At 39.8% G+C, this 25,505-nt stretch overlaps 1 long non-coding RNA gene across 5 annotated transcripts; it reads right to left on the bottom strand.

The window, feature by feature from the left end:
• Positions 1-11,602: 11,602 nt before the first annotated feature.
• LOC135297868 (uncharacterized) lies at positions 11,603-24,867 on the bottom strand. Of its 5 annotated transcripts, XR_010359794.1 has the most exons (6): positions 24,728-24,867; positions 22,974-23,097; positions 22,442-22,516; positions 18,767-18,963; positions 11,986-12,170; positions 11,603-11,828 (listed from the first exon to the last, which is right to left on the bottom strand). It is a non-coding gene; the product is annotated as an uncharacterized LOC135297868 (long non-coding RNA). The 5 variants fall into 5 exon arrangements; XR_010359796.1 differs by lacking the exons at positions 11,603-11,828; positions 11,986-12,170 and adding an exon at positions 24,429-24,474 and having other exon boundaries at positions 18,604-18,963; positions 24,728-24,857; XR_010359792.1 differs by lacking the exons at positions 11,603-11,828; positions 11,986-12,170 and having other exon boundaries at positions 18,604-18,963.
• Between the last annotated feature and the right edge of the window lie 638 nt (positions 24,868-25,505).

The raw sequence follows: 25,505 nt of genomic DNA, 5'->3' as shown, positions 1-25,505 counted from the left end.
TGCTGTATTTCCTCTCCCCTGTCCAGCTGCAGAGGGAGTGATAGAATAGCTTCAGTACATGCCTGGCATCCAGCCAGTGTCAACCCACTCCAGGCCACAGACAATGCATTTCTGAGGTTGTTCCCATTTTAATTCTGTTCATCTCTCTAAAGGAAAAAATGATATTAAAAACCAAATTATGCATTCAGACAGATACACCAGGAGGAAGTGTGTTCATGGAAATGGTGATTCCTCCTGTTGCAAAGTTCACAAGCAGTGGGATGAAATACTCTGGAAGGGATTGTCCCTTTTCTCTGACTGTTGAATGGCTTAGGAGACTTGTACAAATCACTTTTTAGACACTCAGCATAGAGTAAAATGATCTCCATCATTATGTCCTCCTTGTACTAACAGGAATTTCAGGTGCCCTGACACAAGAAAAAAGAAAAGACAAATTTCATATACAAACCAAATATTCTGTCCAAAGTGTCAAGTGTCTGAGAAATTAATGAATTTGCTTCAAAAAACATTTTAGAAATACTGAGAATTCTTTCTGGTCTTAAAGAGCAAAAAAATTCAGGTTCTGATTTTCTTGAAAATTTCTGTCTTGATTCCTGTTTCATATAATTTAAAAAATTAACAGAACTTATAAATAAAATTTTAAAAAAACCACTGATAAGTGCTGTGTTTTAGGTTAAACACAATCCACAATAAAATTTGTGAAGAATGTGAAAAGGTTTTACTGGATTACAGACAATGTGTTTAACACTGCCAAATTTTAAGAAAAGTTTCATTTTTAACAAAAGTCAATTCCTGATGCAGAAGAACATTCAGCAGCCAGGTCTATTCATAAATAAACTTAATGAATAATTGATTTCCGAGTTTAGTGTTCAAATCTAAACATGATAAAAGGGGAAAAAAAAAGAAAACAGATTGCTTAAGGAGAAATCTCAGTTGACAAAATTTAAGGTTTTTTGATGGAGCTTTTACGGGTAAATAGCCTTTAGTTTTTATTCTGTAATAAATTTAAACTAAATTATTTTAAAAATCACTCAGTATTTGAAAACTTAAAACATATTTTTTAACATTTTTGGGCTTTTTGAAATATTTTTCCAATGTTGAGATTTTACCTACATGCAAAGATGCATTTTCCACTAAGTGTGATATTTTCAGGCAGAAGCTCACTTGGTCTTATCCCCACTGGATAAGTGGCTTCAAGGTAGCTATGAAAGACACCACGACCCTGATAATAACATTTGGTTGAGTTATGTTGGCACCACCGTTCACATCAGATCCACTCTCCCAAGGCCTTCTGGAAGTCCCCTTGAATTTTTATTTCTAATAATCTGAAGGAGAATGGTCACAGTGAGCTTTTAATCACCATCTTTAGGCAACTCTGTTGAAGTGACATGATCTCCACTTTTAGCATGGCCCACATATAGAAAATTAAAACTGTCTTAAAGGCTGCTGTATTTGCATTTCCTCCTAATGGATACTTAATTGTCAGGCTTTTATTTTTTTATAGACTCATGGAGTCATTTAGATTGGAAAAGACCCTTAGGATCATCAAACTGCCAAGCCCACCACTAACTCACATCCCCATGTGCCAGATCTTTTAAATACCTGCGGGGATGGTGACTCCACCACTGCCCTGGGCAGCCTGTTCCAATGCTTGGCAACCCTTTTGGTGAAGGAAGTTTCCTTAATATCCAGTCTAAACCTCCCCTAGCACAGCTTGAGGCTATTTCCTCTAGTCCTAAAGAATGCTTTCACCCTTTCATTTTTATCATCCCCCCTTAATTATTTTATTTAATTCATTCATAAAACTTAAATAATAGTTCTTTACTAGGTAATTAAAATCTTTCTCAGGTTCATTCAAAAGATTTCCAATAGCAACAAAGAGGCAGGGAAAAGAAAAGCTTAGTTCAATAGAGAAAAGCTATGCAAAGCAGAAGAGAATAATTGGTTGCCATACTTTGTTTAATCAATACAGAGCTAAAATGGATAAACCCTGAGTGTAAAAGGGCACCAGCAAGATTAAACACTTAATTGTGGTGATTCTGACTTACATTACCAGGGTTAGATTCAGGGTGAGAAATTGTCTACATGAATATACCGGTAAGGGAAATCTCCATCTTTTTGGGAAATAAAGGCCAAAGAACAGGCATTAACATCAAGATGATCTTGTTGCTCTCCTAGAACTGAGTACAATCAGCTCCATGTGTCACACCACAAGACACTGGAAATTCTAACCAGTTGGGTTATGAACATTCATTTTCAGAGTAGCATGTGAAAATATACTCCGAATTAGTCCTTTTGGGTTATTTCTCCTGTAATTCATTAGAACCTTTTGCTTTAGTGCCTCCAGCTGTAAAACCACAGATTATTATTGTCACTGAAGGGTGAATTTGGAGGCAGTTTTTGACTTTAGAAGGCTTTCTACTATCTCAACACATTGTTTGCTGCCTCGGACAAAGAAAGGAAAGAAGCAGCAGTGAATAGAAATCCAGGCTCCAAGGAGCATCACCTGATGTCCTTTCTCAAGTCCATCAGTCCCATCAGACTTAATATATTTGCAGAGCATTTAGCATTTATTCTTGTTTATCTTTACCTGTATGTATGTTTGCCTTCCTTCTTTTTATCAGCTTTGTCAGTCTTCTCTACAAATGCCAGCTTGCAGCTCCTGCCTCTCAGCTCCTTCTGTGCATTTGGAAAAGGCTTGGTGATAGTTGCTTTAAATATTCTGCTCATACTGACAATACCATGATTTATACCTTAAAATAGATACATATATTAGGTAGACAAACATATATATTTACACAGAGTCCCTAAGTAGCTTAGCTCCCTTGAGAAGACATAAATGAATAACAACTTTCCTTAATTCCTTGAGAATCAAGAAGCAATAGACTGATCCAGTGGTATTATTATTTTCCCCAGTTGTTGAAATCACTGCCAATCTGCAATTGATGTTCTTCCAGTTAACAGGTGTGCCCCTGTGGATGGGATGTGCTCATGTGGGTGGAATTCAGCCATGCCACCCCTGATGATGCTTTAATTCCTGGAAGGTGTGACTGTGTGGGAAGGATGGGAGAATTAGTCTTCAAATCAGAGTGTAAGACGGTAACTCCACCTTGGACAGGACATGAAGGCTTTATCAGCACTCTGGAAGATCTGTAAAGACCAAAAGCTGGGAGATTATTTGTTCCTGAGTCTCAGACTGTCATTTGAAGCTCACGCATGGATAAGGGTGGACCTCCTGCATCTACAAAGTCCTTAACATAGTCACAGAATCATAGAATCAGAATTATAGAAGATCTTGACCTGGAAGGAGCCCACAAGGTTCATCCAGTCGAACTCCTGGCCCTGCACAACACAGCCCCAAGAACCCCATCCTGTCCCTGAGAGCATTGTCCAAACACTTGTTCTCTGTCAGGCCATTGCTGTGACCACTGCCCTGGGGAGCCTGTTCAGTGCCCAAGCAGCCTCTGGGTGAAGAACTGTTTCCTAATATCCAATCTAAACCTCCCCTGTGATAAGAAGGGATCTTCCCTGGTTCTCCAGAACTGTCCATCTGCCAAGTGTTCAGAGAACCTCTGTACTCTGCCACACAACCCCACGTGCTGGGCATGACAGCTGGAGCTCTACTGACTTCAAGCAGAGAAGATACTTTGGAATCTAAATCAGATGAGATTTAGGTTCAACGTTGAACACAAGCAGCTTCCAATGGTCATCTCTTCCACGGAAAGAGAAAGAAAGAGGGAGGAAGAAAGAAGCAGCACAGAAATGGGTAAAGCTGGGGCAGAGCTGCCAGAGCAGTCAAATCTTATGTTTCCAGGTCACTATGAGTTACTGCCTCCTGCCCTGTAGCTAAAGGGGTTTGGGGAAAGGAGCATAACATTCCCCACCACAATCCCTTCCTTGGGCAGCTCCCAGAGAAGCATAATTACAAAGCCACCCCTCACTCAGGACTCAGCCTTAGGGCACAGTGCAGCCCAGAGACACCAGCCATGGAAAAGGCCTATTAGGTCCATTTAGCCAATTCCCCCAACATTGCAGGGGTCTCCCCTTCCTGCCATGTCCAGCCTTGCTAGCCTTGGGCACGAAGCTGTCACAGAGCTGATGGCTTTGCCACTTCACAGGCTCACATGTTGCTGGGACTTCTGACACCGGCCTTCAGCAGCTTTTCAGATGTATAATGGATGATTCTGTGACTGCAAAGCCCCCGTGGGTGTCACTGCCTTTAATGTTGGGTTCAGTTGACACCACAGCACCTGCAGCAGGTGAGAGTCAAAAGAGGGACTGAACAGCAGAGTTGATCTGGTACAGCCTGGCCAATGCACAGGAGTGGTACAAAAGTAGTTTTGCCGGGTAAAATGGGGAAAATTGACCACAGTCTTTGGTAGATGTGTGAATATGCTGTGTAACAACAGGTGAAGGAGGCACTTAGCCTTTGCAATTCCACTCTGAGGGCGTCTTCCCCATGTAAATAACATAAAGAGCAGAAATGTTGGGGGTTTTACTGACTCCGGCCTTCAAAGTCTGCTTACCTCTTTGTCACACAAGGCTCTTGGCCCTCAGGAGAGTGTGGTAGCAGATTTGGGTCTGGAACAGCTGTCATGGCTTCTTTGCTTATTTTTCTGGAGCCACAACAGTATCAATTTATTTATGGTCCATCTCCACAATGCTTCCCTTGGTTTTCCTCTGTCTAATATTCTACTCCTCTGTCCAGAAATTAAGGGAAGTGTTCTTTATATCTCCTGTTCCTGTTGTTCCTTTGCTAGAGATGTAGCTTAAGCAAACAAAACACTTTACTTCTCCCACCTGACTGTGTTTCAAAGTTCAAGTAGCCCCTTCAGGAGCATCAGAATATTTTATTCCCCCGACTGTTAGTTTAAATCTCTATCGGTTGTAAACAAAAAAAAAAAAAAAAAAAAGGTAAAGAATAAGAGAGAGAGTGTGTGTGTGTGTGGGGCGGGGGGGGATGTGTTAAAGAAAATGTGCAAAATGTGAAAAATAAAAAAGATTGAGAGAAAGATACCTGCAGATGGAAAAGAAAAGAATTGTGTGCTTTCTTAAGGATATAAGGTATGGAATAAAGATTCTTCCAAGAGCTGAGAAAAATGTTGGTTTGGGTTTTTTTTCTTAAATCATTAAGATTCAAGAGATTCCAGACTCCAGGTTTTTGCTGTAAGATATTTAAGAAGTCACACTGCCTATCTGCTTTCAGGATTCAGGCAGCAATATTAAGGTGCAGTGTTAAGACTTATATCTAAATCTAAAAGGTTTAATTAAGCATTCTCTTGGTGGAGGACAGAGCTGGAACCTGAAGAGTTCAAGTGAGAAGCCAAATTGTTACATGGGCAGATCTAGGGGGGTTTCTTGGTCCTGCCTCAGTCCTGGCTCTCTAACTTTTTAGGGATTCTGAGTGACTCAACACATGAATCTGAGAATGAACCTCTTCTCACCTCACTTCCACAGCATTATAACAGAAATAATATCTTCCGTTACCTTGGAGGCTCATGGAGGGAATAAATCAGGTAGCTTCATAAGGTTGTGCCTGCATAAGCATGAGCACCAGAGTTAAAACATGTCTTTAAAAGTTACCATCAGGAAGCCTAAAGTAAATTATCCAGCTTTTGCAAAATGTTCTTGAATGTTCTTTCTCCTCACTGCTCCCAGTTTGTCAGCTCTGTGTTTAGGGATGTTTCTGCCAGCTGAGCTGTGCCTGTCCTCATGCCCTGCACTCTGGTTTGTGCAGCCTCCAAAACCAGTGTGGTCAGCAGTGGTTAAAGACAAAATGTCTTAGAAGCCACAAAGTCTCTTCCCTGGAAGTAACATCTTCCTTTCTCAGAACCTCCTTCCCAAGGAGGCAGGAGTTACAGACCAAGTCCTGGACTTGCCTGGTTTCATGGGTGAAATTCAGCTGATCAAAATACTTTGGCATCCCACAGGTCTTGCCTTTTCCTGCCTCAGAAATTTTCCAGCACGATGCCACGCTCTTTTTAGGCTCTGTGGGACAATGAATGAAGTCCAGTTGAATGGCCTCATCTGTGGTCCACCTTCAACCTATGCCTGCCTCAGTGTCATGGAGGAGAACATGTAGTGTGAACAAACATCTGGAACAGAGACTGTCAGGTGGTGACCACACCTTGAAGAAGGCCCAGAGCAGGTATGTTTAACACCATTGTTGTATGGTCCAGCCTGAGATGATTGCAAAATAGAAACATTATCCTAGGACCCAATTAAAACATTTATAGCACTGTATTGTAGATTAATGGAATAATTTATGTTGGAAATTACCTTTAAGATCATCAAGTCCAACCATTAATCAAACACCACTAAACCATGGTACTGTGCAGGGCCAGGAGCTGAACTTAATGATTCTTGTGGGTCCCCTCCAATTCAGCAGATTCTGTGATTCTGTGATCTACAGCATTTTTAAATCCTTCCATGGGTGGTGACTCCCATCACTGTCATGGACAGCCTGTTCCAATACTTGACAAGCCCTTCAGTGAAGGCATTTTTTCTAATATCCCATCCAAACCTCCCTGGGTACAACTTGAGTCCATTTCTTCTTATCCTGTCACTTGTCACTTGACTTTATTCTGGGACACAGGACTTCCATGATTTCACTTTCTTAAATTCTGTCCCTGCCAACTGACTATTCCCAATCCCCTGGATGATGGACAGGACACAGGAGGCTCTCCTTTGACCCCGTGGTGAGCATTGAGAGTGGGGTTATCCTCCACTCTATGATCTGGTGATAGATACCCATTCTCAGCCCCAGCACTTTGCACTTTTTCCACAACGTGACCAGACACATCAAAGCTTCCCTCTTCTTCTTCTATGTGACCTGAGGAAACACCAGCCATACAAGAAATTCTGAGATGTCTCCTTGTCATTCAAGAGCATGAAAATATACATCTGGGTCATGTAATCAACCAGATTTTATCATCCCAACTTCATCCCATTATATCATTGTGTGCCATCAGTTATCACTGCTTAGTTTTATCAACAATTCTCTTATCAAGATTTTCCACTCTTTTTTTTTATCACTGGTTATTATTCTAAAGGTCATCAGGAGCTGGGCACATCCATTCTGGGCTGCTATGGCTGTTGCAATAGAAATACATTTGCTCAGTTGGAGAGAAAAGTGGAAGCAAGTCTCCTGAATATCTCCTGGCTTGTCTTCAGGATAAAGTGACTGGTTCTGTATTAAAAAGCAACAGTCAAAGATACTGCCCATTTGTGGAACTCATCTTTCTCTACCACAATATCTTTAAAAAACCCCCTCCACATGTTATTTGGTCTACAACAAAAGGGTTTCTCCTCAACAGTACCCAGCATGGTTTGGATGTAGCACACAGACTATTCCCAACAGTTAACTTAGGTTCAGGTATTTTAATACAAAGGAAGAAAGTTTAAACATGTAGGTGCAAACCATTCCCTCTTACTTAACCTCAATGCCTTGCAGCCCCTCTTAATGTACTTGCACAGACACTGCCAGTGCCTCTCCCTTAGAACTACTCTCTTTTTTTTGATATCCATGTGGTCTAAATGATCCTCTCCAAGGACAAGTGTCATCTCCTCTCCCATTTCATAGAGGTAAAACCAAAATGCCTTATAGGCCAGGAGGTTTATAACAAGGTAGCAATCCAAGGTCTTTAGAAGAGGTTTCACCATATTTTCCTCTCAGCAGTAGTAAAACAGCATCGTGGTAGTCTGTCACTACGCCACATTGCTTAATCACATTACTCCCTGCTTTTATTTGCTCTAATTCTTCACTTGGAAGCTTTTTTTTTTTTTTTTTTTGCTCCGAGTAGAACATTTGCAATCCGCCTTTTTACTGTGCATGCAAAAAGTAGCATGTTTTTAACTTCTGAGGACTCATTCAAGGAGACAGCATCATTTTTGTACATGGTGTTCTCTGAGAGTGCTGCACATCCTGCATGCTTGGTTGGTAGCAGCTTAATGCTGTCATGGTCCTCCAGGGGCTTGTCCCATGTGGTTATAATTAACTTTTAATGTCTGCCTTCAGGGCAAAACACTTAAGGGGTTAACCAGTTTTCTCCAACAGAATGAATAGTTAAATGGTAACATACGTTTATCAATATATTCCACAAAGTGGAGGAAAATATCTAAGTATTTTTTTCTGCTCCTTGTCTCATATTTGTCTGATTCAGAGCCACTTGCCAACTTGAGAGTGGAGATTAACCTTTCAAATCTCATAATATAAATGTGCTTGCTATGTGGTTAACACAGTCTTACTTAGTAGCTGAGTCAGTGTGAAGCTTTGTTGGACCAGACCTCGTTGGTATTTAACCATTGCAAGCACTTACAGTCCTTCTTTCTCCCATAAGTACACGCTGCATCATGCTGAGACCTAGGAGAGTGACTTACTACAAGGACATGCATGACTTTACAACTAAACCAGACAGACTTTACTTATAATATTCCTAGAGAGATGGGGAAAGTTACCATAGAACAGTAAAATTGTCTCATCATCTGGCTCTGCATTGTTAGAATGAGATTCAGTTCCTAAACACTGCATTACAGTGTCACCTAAGACACCCTGGGGTACCCAAGGCATTTATTCAATGCTTAAAATGGCACTAGATACCTGTATTTGGGGAATGCAATCCCACCTTAAGTTTCAGTGTTTGCAAAGGACACAATGAGCAGCAGTCAGCTCCTCAAACACAGACGTCCTGTGTAATTTTAGTCACTATGGGCTGTCCTGCAAATGGAGAAGGGTTCAGCACTTCTGTGAATCCTTTAATACCCAAAAACTTTTCCAACTATATCAGTTGGTTGCATTCAGCAAACCAAATTCTTCTTACAGAATGGACACCCTACAATCTGGCACTTTTTTGTGGGTACCCAATCAAGCTGTAAATGAACCCTTGCTCGTGTAGTTTGCAGTCCAGCACAAGAAACACCTGGCTCTGAAGCAAGAGGCTTAGCAGGAGAGTTGCCTGAGCTCTGATTCAGTAGTCAGCATGTGTGCAGTGAGCTCTTTGCACTGCATGGTGTGGACATGCCTTCCAGGGCTGTTCTGAGGCTGGAATAAACCCATGGAAGAACGGCCAGTGCTCTCAAGCATGCTGAGTGAGCCCACAAAGGGCATCAAGCTTGTCAAGAAGTAAAAAAGTTGACCAAAAAAGTACATATATGCCCTGCCTTGCTTCTGTATGCTTGACTCTGATATTTTTTTCATTGATGTACCATTCAGAATTCTTGAGAGAAACTTAAGGGTGCATAATATGCCAGAATATTGTTTCCTCTTAGATGTAATGGAAGACTAAGTCTGCATCTGAAAATCTTCAAACTAATTCATTATGTTCTTAAAGAAGTTCCAGTAGATTCATTTGCTCTAATGACAGGCACTAGAACTGGGGAAATACTTCAGTAAAGCACTTATATTCTGTGGGAATTTATGGCCACATTCTCTAAGGTATGCTAAAATCAGATATAGCAATTGGGGGATGTTCCTTCCTCAACCACCCCATCCTCTGTGTGTCACTGGCTGCGGACCACAATGTGTTTCAGGATTTGAATTCATCCTCTCTGGTGAGTACAGCAAACTGCTGGTACACCCTCCTGTTCCTCACCAGGAGCTGCAGCAGGGAAAGCCCAACACTTCAGCTGAGAAATCTCACAGCCTCACTACTCCTCAGCAGCTGAAGGTAATCACAGACTCATCACAGAAATAGAATGTTTTGGGTGGAAGGGTCCTCAAATATCATTCAGTTCTAACCCTCTGCCTTGGGCAAGGACACCTTCATCTATCTCAGGTTGCTCCAAGCTTCATTCAACCTGGCCTGGAACACTCTCAGGGATGGAGAAGCCTCAACCTCACAATAAAGGATTTCTTCTTCTATATATTCCTCCTCTCTTTCAATTTAAAGCTGTTCCCTCTTGTCCTAATATTGGTCTTTGGGTACCACTGAGTCTGAAGAGTAGGCACATTTTGCCATGGGATCCAAAGCCTGAAACAGTGAAACAAAGAGGACCTCCAGGTTGATAACAGCTCAAGTCCCCAAGAACTGAACTAGGTCTGTAGATAGAATTAAATTAATTACATGGTTTAGCCATTTTCCATCGTTTGTAACAAACTACAGAATAACGATAATGTGTGTTTTAGAGATAGATGGGAACAAGACACCAAGAAATAAACTGACTGCCCTTACACTGTTTGGCAAATTAATAGCACAAGTAAAGTAAGTGCCAAGATCTCACGGGTGAGTCTTTCAGCTGACCACACTTTCAAGTCTGCATGATGTAGTAAAGCATCATTTGCTGGCTTCAGGCTGTTAATTCTTTGCATTGTCAGCCCATTCTATTGAGACACAACCGAGCAACATTAACTTTATACTCAGTCATTTCCCTGTTGTTGACTTGATCTGATCTCAGTGGAGAGTTGCTGTCAGTACCCCTCAAAGAAAATGGGCTGTGTTAAACACCTCTGACTGGTGCTTGAGTAAAAGCCTGAGTCCTCTGTCAAACATTACTGCCTTGGCAAAGGGAAAAAGGAAAGGGGAACACAGCCTGATACACATCTTATTGAGACTTTCAGAAAATACCTAATGCACTTTTATGTGTATTGTCTGTGACTCCAAATTCACCTTACAAATTCTGATTTATTATCCAATTCTTCTGCATGTCAGAGAGCACAGCTATGAAGTAAGGCCTCATAAACTGTATCCCATTGTTGACTTGACTCTTTTTAAGGCTCACATATTTATTTATGAGTAGAACCAACCTTAAATAAGAGACTCCACTGACATTAGGGAATAGCTGGGATAGCTCTTTGGCAATCACTGCAATGACATGTGATATTCACAGTTACATATACACCTCTTAGGAAACTCCAGTTAAATCACCCACTTTTAAAGAACATCTCATCATTATGAAATCAAAAAAGTAATATCCATCTCTTCCACATCTCTCTCCCCTTAGTACTAAAAGAAACTAAACCCAACCATGTCAGCCCAGACTTCATGTTCTCGTAAATCAGTTTCCTTTTGAAAAAGCATTGCAATGTGTGGACACCCTAAGAATGAGGTTCCAGTCCCCATCCAGATATATCCTAATTATCTTTCTTTTGACTAAGTTATGCTCTTGTATAAGTCTGGAGCTAATAAAAACTTTCTGTGTCATCATGGAACTCCTCAGACTCTTCCATAATAGACAAAAATGTAACATTTTATGAAAATCATTATAACATACTGCAAGTTTTCTCGTTGCTGATAGTAAATAACATTAATTAGAACACTTTTTTGAAAGTAGTCTTGTCTGGCGTTATGTATGTACAACTGAAACTGAATTGAAACTTTTTCCTAAAGGATCTTCTTGGAGCAGGAGAGAAATAATGGGGCTTCCTTTTCTTCATTAAATTTTGTCCAAATTGCCACAAAACTCAAATCTTCACTTATACATCCAGTCATTTAACACTCTGCCGAGCATTTCACAAGTGGAATTTAAAGCACAAACAGTCCTAGAACAGTTTTTTTGTTGAAAAACTCTGATTTACCTTGGGATAGAGAGTAGTGTAGATAAGTTTTGCAGTTTGGGTATGGCCAGACCTCACCATAAGGCTGCAGAGCAAGAGAATGGGCTTGGCAGTGATGTTAAAGGTTTATGAATTTACAGGTACCTTAAAGCAGTCAAACACAGCAAATTACACAGAATCATGGAATGGGTTGTGTTGGAAGGACCTTAAAGTTCCTCTTTTTCCATCCCCTGCCATGGGCAGGGACACCTTCCACAGTCCCATGTTGCTCCAAGCCCTGTCCAACCTGGCCTTGGACACTTCCAGGGATGGGGCAGCCACAGCTTCTCTGGGCAGCCTATGAGAAAGAAGCATTTCCACAGGATTTTGGAAAGCCATTGCAAGACCAGTTGATGAATGGCTCCCTCAAGATCTTGAAGGTCATTTCCAGCCTTTATGATTCTCTCTCTTTCATACCGAAAAAGCACAGACAGCTGGTTAAATTAGACTGCTACCTTCAGGTGGTTGCATTTAGGTGAGATCAATTTTTCCTCTCAGATATCCACACAGGACTCAGCCACTTCTGCAGATTTCACAGTCAGGTGAGGTGTGTTTACACAGTCAGGTGATTGGGTTGGACTGTCCAGTGCTTTATAATAAATTCACATAAAGTGCTGATGAAAGCTTGACTAGCTCCTCACTACAACACAGAAAAGAGAAAAATTATATCTTCTGCTAGTAAAATATGCTCTCTCTACTGTCTGTGTTTACTTATATTATGGCTCACCTGAATATAGTCTGAAATGAGGTAAAGAAAACCTTTTTTTGGTATATTTTCATGGACTTTGAGCAGGGCCATAAAAAAACCGTGTTTGAAATAGTTTCATAATTTTAGCCCTATCTTCAACTTCCCTAAATTATCATATTTCTCCAGAAATCAATATAATTCTGTGTTCCCTATTTAAAGAATTCTCTCTTCATTTTTTTTTTTCATTTTAGGGAACTTGGGAACTTTTTATAATTTTAATATGTTTTTGTTTTCAGTTCACTCTTTTGTGAACATCTGAGCTTAGTAAAATATACACATGAGGAACAGACACATCAGTGAATGCTATCATTTTTAACGATAGTGGTATAAAGAAATACTCTATTTTTAGTTTCAAAATTGTTTATCTTCTTTTGCCCCCCTTGGAAACATGGTCTTGACTAATAGTTATTGTGCACATTCTTCAACTTTTTTCTAGCTTTCCTTTGGGGAATACCCAGGGAACAAAAAAAAAAAGAAGAAAAAATAGGCAGAGTTTAAAAGATGCTTCAACTTTTAGTAATTAAGCTCTGGTGAGCGTTACAAGAATATTTAATGCTCTGCTGCTCTATCTGAAGAGGATCTGGAGACTTACAAGGAATTACAAGAACATGATTTACAAAACATAAAGCTCATGTTGTCAGACCATCCTCTGAAATGCCTTCAGATGAGAATTTTTTTTCTTATTGTTTCGTTAGAAACAGTGAGCAGGAAGAGTCTCACAGCATTAAGACATTTTTGTTCTGTTTTATTTTGTTTTTCTCTCCCATACTTAGGAGCAACTTGTTGGGTTTTTTTCCACCTCATGCTCACTCTCGCAGATGAGCATTAGAGAGAATTTGGAAATGGAAGGCCTTTCTGTCTGCAGCTAGCAGGGTCAATTCAGTGTGGCAGCTGCGAGCGGGTGACATAGACTTATATTGACACAACCCACTTTTTGCTGCAGAATCACAAAGCGAAAGCACCCGGGGCTCTTCTGCCTTTTTCAATAAGATACGAATTTTTGTCTTCCTTGTATTAAGCAGAGATCTGTCATCTTGGCTTGTACACTAAATGGTCCATTCTGACTGCCTTGTTTGTGTCCAATCCCAGCCAGGATCTAGAAACATGTGTTAACATTCGGCATGTTTGGGGCGAGCGGGAAGGGCCTGAGGCTAGACTCCCTGATGTCTGCTGGAGGGTAGTCAATAATCATTAGCCCTTCAAGTGGTAGATGCCCAACATAAACTGTATTAATTTATTTAAAAAATCTTTACTTTAAGCCACAGGGAAAGGCATTTTATAGAACACAGCTCCCCTGAAGTAACGAAGCGGTGATAAAGACGTAGTGCCATGGAAGTGAAATTCTGGTTTATTGAGGGGGGGGAGCATGGTTTTTTAGCACTGTGTCATCAGCCAGAGCAATGGGAAACTATTAAAAGTAATTAGCCCATGCCTGTCTATCACTTAAGTTTATCCCTGTGGTGATAAAAAGTGTGATTAGCCCCAAGTCTTTTCTGATTGCCAACATCTCAGCGTTAGCCACAGAGCTAAACCTGCGGCACTGGGGGAAGTTCTAATGTTCATTGTTGTCAATGCGAGGTAAATGAAGCTGGGCTTTTTAATTTTATTTTTGATGGAGCTCAGAGAAACCAAGTTTTTGTACTAATTAAATATTCAGAGAAACTGTGAAGCATCTCATCTAACTGTGACTGTTTATGTGTGGATAGGTGTCAGTGGCAGGCCAAACATTGCTGTCATTTATATTTCCACCCAACTTGGCGTGAGTTGGGTGGAATGGTGTTGATGGAGAGACTTATTTAGCATAGTTATTTCTATGTTTTTCCACTGCACATATATATCAGATGTATTAAAGTGATAGAGAAAAATTCTAGTAGAAAGCACTGAACTTGTAAGATAGCATTCAGTGCATCCAGCGTTTGAAGTCCAAAAGTGGGCAGTTAGTCTTGCCCCTTGCAGATGACAAAAAGAACCAAGGACATCCAAAGTGCAATTGAATTCATCCTAAAATTAATGGAATGGGTTGCCTCCTTGAGGTATCTATTCATGTTCTTTGACTACAGAGAGATAAATGAGGTTTGTTATTCCATTTACATATAGCTGAAATCACATGAGTGGAAAAATGGAAGGATTCCCACAATGGGAGTAAATTTTCAGATTCAAATTAATCTATTTATCATAACCTGTATCATTTCCAAGAAAGAAAGCTCCAGCAATAGGAACTCTGGATTCTTTTTGTTATATTTTAATATGATTATCATTTACTTTTGTTACATTGTTAGCATTTAACAAGTGAAAAACATAAAAGGAACTAAAGGGTATTCCCCTAAGACACTGAAAAAGCCAACAGCCCAGCTGAAGCCTCTACACCAACACAGGCAGCACAGGAAATGAACAGGAGAAAATACAAAGTGTTACAGGAAGGTCTTCTAGATGATTGTCAGCCTGAAGAGAACAGGAAGGTCAAAGAAAATGTACTCCCTGAAGAGCAAGGCAGGCAAACTGATAACGTGGATGAGGGGGAGGTTGAGGTACTCAAAAAGATTTTTGCCTCATTTTTCACTGACAGTGTCACTTCCCACACCTTTTGAGTGGGCAGGGAGTAGGACAGGGACTGTGGGATCAACATCCCTCTCCCTGAAAGAGAAGACCAGGTTCACCTAAGGAGCCAGAACATGATGAGATGCAGCCCAGAGCATGAAGGAAATCAGTGATGTAAGTGTCAAGCTGCTCTCCATCATATCTGAGAAGTCATGGCAGTCAGGTGAAGTGCCCAGTGACCAGATAAAGAGAAACATCACTCTCATTTTCACAAAAGGTGGAAAAGAAGACTCTGGGACAGTCATCTTCACCTCTGTGTCCAGGAAGATTTGGAATGGATCATCCTAGAAGCCATCTTAGGGAATATGGAGGACAGAGAGGTTATTTGAGAGGGTCAACAGGGCTCCACTTAAGGCAAGACCTACCTGACCTCCTTTGTGGCCTTGCATGATGAAGTGAGTGCACCAATGAACAAGGGAAGAGCTGTGAGCACCATCGACCTGCACTTCTCTATGGCCTTTGACACATTCCACCATGACATCCTTCTGTCTAAACTGAATTTGATGGATTGACTCTTAAGTGCATGAGAAGCTGGCTGGATTGTGGCATCCAGCATGTCAGTGGCTCAATGGCCAGATGGAGGTCAGGGACATGCAATTTTTTTCTCAAGGATCTGTTCCAGGACCAGTACTGCCAGAGAGAAGGTATATACCCCATCCCTGGAACCATTCAATGTCAAGTTTGGTGGAGTTATAAGAAACTTGATCTAGTTGAATATGTCCTGCTTGTTGCAGGTCGTTGGACTAGATGATTTTAAAGGTCCCTTCCAGCTCAAAGTATTCTATGATTATTATATTTTATAGCATTATTTAGAGGTTTGAACCTGGATTTGTCAGATTCAGTAATCTTTTCCGATTTCTTAGAACTGTTCTCATGGTATCTGTGATGTGAATTCATCATTTTTTAGGCTGTGTTGTAGTAATATATTTAGTTCAACGAGCCTTCCTAAGTGTCTCAGTGGAGCCACAGGGATATGCACATGCCCATGTTTTTTTACTGAACTGGGGCATTAATCTTTAATATTATTGCTTTGGCTGTCCAGCTGGATGAATTGTTTGCAATTAGTTACCCTAAAATAACTTCATATGCACTGACAGATTCAATATCCTCTCTAATATATTGGAAAGATTGGTCCTAGGCGGAGAGCTACCAAGAAGACACTGAAAAAATGACCTAAGAAAGGAAGGCATTATTTGGCAGTAAGTTCCATGACACCCTCCCTTTAATGCCCTAGTTTTTCTGAGCAAGTCTCAAGTTTAACAAGACTGGGTGTGTAGTGCAGCAGGTTTTTCCTGCACTGCAGATGGGCATTGCCACGTGTAGACCTGTGCACATCCAGAGCTGACACATCTCGTTTAGCTTGTTGTTGTACTGGCAGAACCAACTTTTAATTTGTCCCAAAAATTTCCCAGCTTTCTATCTGATTCTTTAATGTACAAGCCATTCAGACAAGTTACTGCTAAATGACCCATATTAATTCTTAAAAAAAAAATTGAAGCTTTTGTCGTGACCTAATTAAAAATGCCTTCTTTCATCTGTCCTGTATTAGGGCCTATTGTGACAGTGCCTTGAGTAAATGAGTTGGAAGAAATGCTTGTTTTCCTGCAGGATTTGTCACCTAAATAGCCAATTTTTCAAACTGTGGGACAAGGCATGTGATGATCAATATCATGCCTCTACTGGAATATGAAAGGGAATTCATTGGGAGAAAAATAAAACCATTTCTCATGGTACCTCCATAGATAAAGGCTGTAGGCATCTGGGATGTCTTACAAGACACAGCCCTGGTGCTTTAAACCTCCTTAACAAATATCTCTCTTCTCAGTACTCAGAACTGCAAGTGAGGGCATATCATGGGTGTTGTGGATCTGCTATTCTTCCTTTCAAGCACTGAAATTTGAATGTCCATTCCACACTTATCATTAAGAGTATCCATAGCCAAACAGAGAAGTTACATGTTTTTAGAAGGTGGCACCACATGTCCAATAAAGGTCTTTCATACAAATAAGTATCAGAAAATATAACAATCCTTTCAGAAGGCCATTTTATCCTATACTTTCTTCTCATGTTCTTTTGTTTTGCCATCTTTTTTTTGTGTTTAGTTGTTGCATTTTTTGAGAAATATATTAATATTAGTTTTCTTATTAAAGCTTACAACAATTTATTTCCTTTTTTTTTTGTTATTTTTACACAGTGTTTCTCCCTACTGTTCACGGAAAAAAAATCCATTCTCTTACAGATTTATAACTGCAGCTGATCATGATTCTGCAGCATTCTCTCTCTCTCCTATTTTTTTATTGATCCACTGTCTTACTAAATATTTACTGTTACATTTCAAATTCACCCAGCTGTCTGTTAATTTTTTTGTATTATTCTGAAACATCCATCTCCTTCTTTCCTCACAAAGACCAGTTCTTAGACCATGTGACATGCAACATTGATTTTCTCTAGGTTTTTTTGTTTGGTTTGTTTTATACTGGGCTGTTGGAATGCTTTCAGAAAAATCCAAATATACTGAAGATTATTCCATCACGTGATTCTTTTCCCTTTCTTCTTGTCATTGTCTAGAACCAACTGTGCATTTTACACCTGACTCCCACCTCACTTGGAAGAAAAGATAACTCCTTACAAAGACACTTCCAGAGCAGAAATATCTTCTTACACATCTACTGTAAGACAGGATGAATTCCTCTTCAGGTTTATTTTTCCAAGGACTGTAGATAGAAATTAAAGAACTCTAGGATTAACCCGATTTTTAGGTGAGGTGAGTCTCATCTACTTTTAGTTCTTGTGTCTGCTCTGCAGACAATAGGCCATAAGAATGACTGTAAAAGAAAGTAGGAATGTCCTTGGGAGCTGCATCATTGGAGCATTTTTAAAATAGACTTGCAAGGAAAACTGCAAGGAACTCTGGATTTCTTTTCATGCATTAATTATATTTTTATATATTATATTTTATATTTTTTATATGTCACTCTGCTATTTTTTCTCAATTAATTGGGTCCTTTACACCTGCCTGATGCAAAGAAGGAGACTTTGTTTACTGATTAAGCATTTAAAAATTATCATTCTGAATTACTATTTTACTTTGGGAAATTATTTGAATAAATGCAGGAAAACTAAGGGGGAAAAAAACCCATATCTGTTATTTTATTTCTATTTCTATTGCATAGTCTTTCCTTCAAGGTGCTCAGGACTTGTATTTCGTGCATTTCCAGGGCAAAAGCACAGCTGGACAAATGCTAATTTCCTCATCAGAGTGCAGCTCAGAGGTCACGGTCAGAAAGAAGCAAATCATCAGATGTTGCCAGGTTTGAATAAACTGATTTGTTACATCCGTTCACTTTCCAGAGAATCCCTGCCTGCCTTTCTACCTATCTTCTTCTCTGAACCCCTGGAGCAGGAAGAGTCTGCCTTAAAACTACTGGGATTAATTATAACCAACTAATACAAACTCCATTTACCCACAGTGCTTCACAGAGGTTTAGAGAACACCTGAAATGATCCCCAAATGTGAGCACATTTATTATTTAGGCTGTCTTCCTCAGATTATAATTTTAGTTCTTCTACTCACTGTAAAAGATGTCTGAAAAAATAAGGGGTTGGGAGTCAGAAGACAGAAGAAACATCCCAGAAGTAAAGTCCCACTGGCTTTAGGGCAGATAGAAAAAATTCAATAGTGCTTATTTTAAAATTTTTGGACAAAACTTTTACTTATTTTTCTCATTTTAATGGTGGGCTTTTAAAAATAAAATATCCTAAACTCTTGAAGCTGTTAATTCAGTGTTGAGTTTGAGTTTTTCCAGAGCAATGGTTTAGGAGAAATAAAGAACTTTTCTTTATGGAAGGCCTTGTTTTTTCATATGGGAAACAAGAGGCACTTGTACTACCTTGTGCTTCTCCTTTTCTAATCAACTAATTTTCCATTTGATGTTTCCTGGCTGTCTACCAGTTTCTATTTCTCAACCATCCCTCTTGCAGGGTTGTTGCTGTCTGCCTGCTGCTGATGGCATCCAACAGGATCTGGGCTGTTGAGAGATGTGGGATGGGATTCATTTCACCAAGAATCATCTGATGCCTGCCTTGCCTTAGAAGTTAAAAGAGAGAAATAAGCATTTACAAGGAGTAATTTATGAGTCCCAAAGTCTAAAACAGATCAAATGTATTGTTCAGTTAAAGTCAGCTTCTCTGCTGATGCTCAGGAGAGGTGAGAACACATCTAGAGGTCCATTCAGATGGCCAAACTGAGGTGCTGGCTTGATCCCAGCTTCTCCCAATGCTAAGGATGACATGAGAGGGTGTGGGACCTCATAGAATCGTAGCAGAATCATTAAAGTTGGAGAGCACTCTAAGGTCACCAAGACAAATTGTTAACCCAGCACTGCCAAGTCCAGCACAAACCCTGTCCCCAAGTGCCCCAGCCACATGTTTCTTGAAACTCCTTCATAGAAAATTTAAGACTTTACTGCTGTATTTAAGCATGTATCCATATGACTATGCCTTGAAAACAGGGATTATTTTATCTTCTGCCTGGGCTACATCTAATTTATTCAACAAGATCCATAAAACAGTGCACTTCTTACTTTTATTTTGATTAGTGTAGATCAGGCAATGATTACTTGATAAGACAGACAAACCAGCATCAGGAGCCATAATTCACCTCCTTTTATACCCCAAGTTTCTCTCCTAGAGCAAGAGCTGGGTGTGAATTCAACCAGTGTCATTTTCCAGTCAAGCTGTAGTTGCACCTACAATACCACATGCTGTTTATACTCACATACCCTTAGCTTTTCCATCCTCCTTCTTAAACCCCTTGCCTGTGTATTTAAACAACTTAATAAGACATGTTTCCAGCTGATTCTGCACTGCAATAAAGGCTATATAGTCCTTCTAGCTGCTTTTTACTCTAAATGCATTCTTCCTCTTTATCTATGCTATCTATTCATTAAATATGTATCTTTCTACTGGAGTTTTTAATCACCACAGGGATCTATTCCATTTCCATGTGAATGATTTGTTCTTTTTTCTTTTTTTTTTTTTTGTGCAAAGAGGAAAACACACTTTTAATGTAGAGAGTACACTACATGTTGTACGACTAATTACATCTTGCCCCTGCTTCATCCTTTGTACATAAATGCACTCACGTCACACATTTCAGCTGCTGAAAGGACAAAAAGTTCAAAATGGATGGGAGAAGACACTCTTAACAGATGCTTTTCCAGTATCTCAACCCTTGCTTCCCTCTCTACCATGAGTTAAAATATTAATCATAGCAAGCTATTTAAATCTGAGTGTCTGCCTTTAAAAATGAGTGAATTTAGCATACAAGAAAATAAGGCTCTGGCTGCTGGAGCACAAGTCAGGCAAGTGTTATCTGCAGCCTGGGATGGAGGAGAGCATCCACACAGCCCTGCCACTGTACACATGCCTTGGGTGCTCCTACCCACACCTTTTTGGGAGAGTTTATCCTGTGCTTAGGGACACCACCATGTTCTCAAATGGTTAAACAGCAAGCTAGACTGCTTTCGGTCACTTAGGGAAAGAATGGGATGAGTCTGGCTTGAGCCAATAAAAAGACAAAATCTTGTCTCTCCAGAATAAGAAGAGGCTCTGTGTCGTGCCAGGGGAGGTTAAAATTAGATATTAGGAAAAAATCCTTCACTGAAAGGGTGGTCAGACACTGGAATTAGCACGAGGGACCAGGGAACCAGGGGACAGGTACCAGTGAAGTGGCAGAGTTACCATCTCTGGAATTGCTCAAAAGGGTGTGGATGTGGCACTTGGGGATGTGGTTTAGTGGTGAGCACAGTGGTGCTGAATTAATGGTTGGACTCAGTCTTAGAGGTCTCTTGCAACCTAAATGATCCTTTGACACTATATTTCTGCTGTAGACTCCCTTGGTAGAAATTGGTTGGACATTAAGAAAAGTTTGTTTACTGGGAGAGAAGTTAAGCACTGGAACAATCTCCCCAGGTAAGTGGTGGAGCCACCATCCCTGGAAATGTTCAAAAAACAGGTTTATAGGGTACTTCCTGATATGGTTGAGTGGACAGAGAGGCATTTAATCAAAGATTGGGCTTGATGATCTTGGAAGTCCTTTCCAACCTTAAGGATTCTATGATTCCAAACTGGAGTGAGATAAGTCTCTCCAAAGGGTATTAGCCTTTGTCCTGAGGTGGAGTGAGTGATCTTTGGGAGGTGCTTTTGCCTCCCCATTGACAAAAACCTCAATCAGACATTTGGTTAATTTAACTTCTCTGCAGCTGTGATTAAAGGGGATGAATCTGACCTTTCTGTTTTCCTTTACCCCAAGGCTCAGTGACCCTCACTAAGGGCAATAAGGCCTGGCAGCAACCAGCAGGCCAGTGTTTATTCTGGAGTAAATCCTTGTTAGCCCGAAGCTCCAGTCACCTCCAAGCTCTTGGCTATCTATTCTCATGACAGAATATCAAAAAGCACTGTCCTTTTTAGGATCAACACACATGTCACAGTAGAGTCTATGAAAAATAAAACCTCTGCCTCCTCAGAGACTTGGGGAAATTTAAAATGTTTCTTGTGGTGGTTGGATTGTGGGTCATGCCTTTCCTGTGGGCCCGATTCAACAGTTAATTATTCTCTGTGGCTCTAAGGCTTTCCCAAACAAATAACTTATTGGTGGGAGAGGTGTATAAAGATAATTGAGATAGGGTCTTTATGGCATTTAGGCACTGGATAAAACTAATATTCCAGAAAAGGGGTGTGAGGAAGGAGAAATTTTTCCTTTAGGTTTTTTAAAGCCTTTTATTTTTTTGCCTAAATGAAAAGACAATAAGCAATGTCCTCCTTGAGCTCCCACTATTATTTGAATTGACACCTGATGCTTAATATCAATTTTACTGAATTTTAGCTTTCTGGAAGCCAGATTTCTGACCTCAGCTTAGCAACTGGTTTCTGCTTGAGCGGAGTAATTTCCAAAGAGTCAACCACCCCACCCCATGTTTCCTCTTAATTCTGTAGTTTATAGAAATTTGCTTGAAAACTGGGAATATTTGGATTTTGGAACAAACTCCGCACCCAAGCTGCATGCAGCTTTCTAAGAGTAGGAAGAGGTAAACACCAGCACAAACTCAAGGGATGTAGTTAATTTACTTTGCAAAAACAACTTTTTTTTTTCCCCTTGGGAAAAAGAAAAGTTTACAAATTAATTTACATTTCAGTATAAATTTAATATCTCAAGTTAACTGAAGTTGGGACAGTCTCAGTAGCCTATTTTGAACACTCCCTGATGTTGTCTATGGCATTAAATTTTTCCTCATTCTCTTTGCTGAGAACACAAAAAGCTCAATTTTGTCACCCACACTCTCAAAACATTTCACTAGTATGGTGAGCACCACAAAAGTTTGTTCATTTCATTAATTTCCAGTAGCACAAATTAAAAAGGTCACTCACACTGGGGCACTCAAGTTAACTTGTTTTTATTTAGAGACTTTAATTTAAAAAAAATAACTTCTAGCTTTTATTCTGTAAAAAAAAAAAAAAATATAATCTGGCCTTAATTACTAATTAAGATAATATATCATAGTTACCCATGGTGCTTTAGCACTGGCAGTTTAGTTGCTGGGTAAAAAGAGCAGGGAGGATGAAGTTGCCCAGAGTTACAGCTGAAAGAAAAAGTATATTCGAATTTACTGATTGCTTGATTTTGGTTTTATTTAACATTTGTTTCAGGGCTTGACTTAGCCTTTTTCTCTCTGGCATTATTTAACCTTTCACTTCTATGAACAATTAAAGGTGAATGAATATAAGCCCTTCCAAAACCAAGAATCTACTGAAGCCAAAGGGAACATCATCATTTTGCAAAAGAGAAGAAAAAAAATATTTACCTTTAGGCTACTTAAACACTCAATTTACCAAATTACCCCTGTTTAGTGTAATGGAATAAATGGCATGCATAGAGGATTGCTGTTGGCAGGGTATCATTAGAGCTCAAAAGGTAATGGGCCCTGAATAATGCCCCGAGGAGCCCTGGATGCTGCAAGCTGAAGCTGAATGACCATCTATCAGAAGTTAGAGGGGAGAACAGACACACAGGAAAAGAAAACCAAAAGCTGAGCTTACAATTTTGTTGCTTTGCAGTGGAGATCTTATCCATGACTCTCAGATTAGCATGAAGAACATATTTAAATGGAATCCTTTTCCTCAGCTGTAAGTGCTTGGAGGTGAGCTGGTAGTCCTAGGCTGTCTTTGTGGTCAATGGGGAGAAATAAACATTTCCACAACTGAGTGGAACTGAGCCCACATAGATGCCTAAAACAGGTCAGATGAACACCCACCACCACCAGCAAGTTCCTATTTTGTCATCAAGCTGCAAGTTAAGTGAATAAATCCTAGTCAGCACGATTATGGAGTGGGAGGGACTGAAAAAAGATTTTAGACAATGTAAGTCTTAGGAAATCAATATTGTGTGGATCTTGGACTTACATTCAGAGACTGGGACTATGAGTAATTCCTGAATTATCTGTGTGGGATGGATGATGGGATTGCCAAAAGAAAGTTCTTCACCCTTTCCTGCAGGACAACCCTGACACCATTCATCTTCTACAGCATAGATTTATAGGATCACAGAGCAATAGACCATCCTGAGTTGGAAGGAACCCATCAGGATCATCGAGTCCAACTCCTGGTTCTGCACAGACACCACAACAATCCCACCCTGTCCCTAAGAACATTGTTCAAACACTTCTTGAATTTTGGCAGGCTTGATACTGTGACCACTTCCCTGGGCAGCCTGTTTAGTTCCCAACCACCCTCTGGGTGAAGAACCTTTTCCTAATGTCCAATCTAAACTTCCCCTAATACAGCTTCGTTTGGAGTATTACAGTCCTGTTGTCACTAAGCTCAGAACTCACAGGGTGGACTTCTCTTTATAGAGTGTGTGAATGACTTTCCCCATCCATCTACACAGCTGAAAGTCCCCACTGAAATGTCTCAGTTGTTATGGGATTTAACTCTCCTCCTCACAAATATAATTGTCTGCTTCCAAAATCTAAGCAAAAACCACCGCCAAAGATAATTTTCCAACTTTGCAAGTAGATTATGTCTTGTTAACTTTCTTATCCTTTAATGACTCTTCCTTTCCTTTGTGAGTCTGGTTTTTTTTGGGGTTTGCTTGTTCATTTTTGTGTTTTTTTTTCATGTGGAAACAAAGGATTGACCACTGGTTTAATTTTGGCATAATGGTAATTGATTTAGCAACAGACGAGGAAAGAGGAGGAGAAATAGCGATTCCATTTCATTGAATATTTCATTGTATTTTAAGCAAAAATGTATTAAATTATGATTCATCTGCTGCAAAATTTAATTTTTGGCATTTATAAAAAAGAGAAAAGTCATAAACAAGTTTGATTCATTACCATAGAAGTAAACCATCATTTTCTACTGAACAAATAAGAAGTTAGAACATTTGCTTTGAATGTGGAAAATCATTTCTGTTCCTCTTTTTTGCACAGAGGGAATTAATCCTTTATCTTTCAGTTGGTAAGGGAGTGTCTCCATGATCAGTGTGGAACATACCCTGAGGTGGAAAGCTTTCTATCATTCCTGGTGGTGCCATTTCTCTCTGCATAAATAATGAAACATGCACTGAGCATAGACTGAAATGCAGCTGTCCCACCTCTCAAGTGATCCTCCAAACACCAGGACACAGAGTCCTGGATATTTAAGTATTTTTAAACAAAATTCAGTCACTTTAGAGGGATTATAAAATGAGGAGAGTAACTTTCTACATAGGCACATATTGATAGGACAAGGGAAATTTATTTTAAAATAAAAGGGGAGAGATTTAGATTCAATATTAAGAGGAAATTCTGTACCTAGAGGGTGGTGAGGCCCTGGCACAGGTTTCCCAGGGGAGCTGTGGCTGCTCTGTCCCTGGAAGTTTCCAAGGCCAGGTTGAACAGGGCATGGAGGAACATGGTCTGGTGGAAGTTGTCTCTGCCCATGGCAGGGGGTGTTGGAACTGGATGAGCTTTAAGGTTCCTGCCATCTGAAACCATTCTATGGTTCTATGACTCAATAAGAGAGTGTAAGGAGTTCTTACCCCAGAATATTACAGGATATTGGGATGAGTAGAGGCTCATATAGACACAGCCATGGTTCCAAGTGAATTGAGTCCTAACTGTTGCTGTATCTCATAAAAGACACTGCAAAGCCCTGTTTTCAATTGGGTATTCTTTTTTGCCACAACTCAACGGGAAGGTTTTGTAGTAGACAAAATTATTCCAATTTTTAAAAGTATTTGAGTATTTAAGAATCTAAGTTGAAGTATTTAAGTATTAAAGCAAAATTATTATATTGCAAATACATTTCTTATTCCAGATATTACCATTGTCTTCTTAATATTTACATTTTCTCTGTACTGTAAGATTGAAAAATCTGTTTCTGCTGTGAATCCATTTTACTGCTTTTGTCCTCTCCCAAAATTAAACTTTAGACTTTAAACTCTTCTCTAGCTTTAGGGTGAATGAGGAATTTTCTTTCGTTAACCTTTGTTTGTGCTCTGGAAAATTCTCCTATTTTTGGTCTAAAAATATTCCTTACCAGAGAGGTCTGGCACAAAACCTTGGATATCAAAAAAGTCTTGGAATTTTG

Source organism: Passer domesticus, chromosome 3, assembly GCF_036417665.1.
Source record: "Passer domesticus isolate bPasDom1 chromosome 3, bPasDom1.hap1, whole genome shotgun sequence".
Classification (NCBI taxonomy): domain Eukaryota; kingdom Metazoa; phylum Chordata; class Aves; order Passeriformes; family Passeridae; genus Passer; species Passer domesticus.
This window is presented reverse-complemented; position numbering and strand designations above follow the sequence as displayed.